Consider the following 1,268-nt stretch of genomic DNA (forward strand, 5'->3'; position numbering starts at 1 on the left):
GCTCTGTCACGGTGCAGAGAGGTCTGGCTGCACAGATTCTTGTTCTGGTACAGGGGGAAAAATAGGTGCTCCTGTGAAATAGCATCAGGGGAAACTTTTCCGCAAAAGTAAAGGCAGCAGCTGCTGCTTTATTTATGATGTGCCGTTAGCTACCAGGTTAGTGTGAGAGTGACTTGTAACAGTTTCAGAGCGCAGGTTGCCAGCTTGAAAGGTTTCATGAAATAGAAAATGTTACAGGAGGTAGGGAAGAAGGCGTTCAGTGACCAACAGGCTTTATACCGACAGGCTACATCCAGTAAATCAGACGATGATGAAGAGCTTCCATCAGTGCTGATTGTTGGGGGCTGCTTCTGACAATTTTTCTGACTCCCTGAAAGAGACTTTCTGACAGCCATGGCAGCTGCAGTCAGTCACTCACCAGGTGTGTGAAGGTAACAATCAAAAGTATGCGAGATTTGAACTTTTCTCTTTGTTCGTCTCTTCACACGAGGACTGTCCCTGAATTCAGAGTCGGCACTTCAGGCATGGCTGCCTTTGTTCATCTGCGATATGAAATGCTTTTTTCTCATTTCCACACATTCAAAGTGTTGCAGTTTTTCTGGGGGGGGGGTGAAGACGCCTCAAAAGAAGTTTGATATTTTTTTTACCTCCCTCTAAAACTCTCCAAATTCAATTCAATGGAAAAAGCATAGAAAGGGGCTTGTGAATGAAGGTTTCAGTGGAGATACACAACAAAAGACTCCTGCAGGCACCAGGCTGCAAAATGTTGCACAAATAACACAACCATGATTGCAGGTGACCCTGCTGCACAGTGACTCTTTTAATCATCACTCAGCCACTCTGCATGATGCTCAAAATATCTCCATCAGAAAGAACGAAATCTCAACCGGGCCTGTGCAGAGCGGAGTCGCTCGCTAAAGCCTGCAGTGCGTCAGGGAAGGAACCAGAACGACCCGGCTGAGAATTCTCTTAAGCCTTCACAAAAGTGCGCTGTCACACCCTGATTGGCCGTGAGGGGAATGCCTCCAGCTGCTCTCAATCGTTAATTAGGAGCCCGTCTCCACATCCTGCACAACAGGTGATCTGAATCTACTCCAAACAATCCACAGGGATCTTACAATGCAGCTAAAGCGAGAAAAGATAGCCAGTACGAAATAATGGGATTGCAACAACAGCCGACAGCCTGTCAGCGGACGAGTTAAACACTCTGAACAGAAGAGGAGGTTGTAAAAGAGTCTCTCAGTTTATTTGACTTTGCCAACATTCGG

Source organism: Acanthopagrus latus, chromosome 17, assembly GCF_904848185.1.
Source record: "Acanthopagrus latus isolate v.2019 chromosome 17, fAcaLat1.1, whole genome shotgun sequence".
NCBI lineage: Eukaryota > Metazoa > Chordata > Actinopteri > Spariformes > Sparidae > Acanthopagrus > Acanthopagrus latus.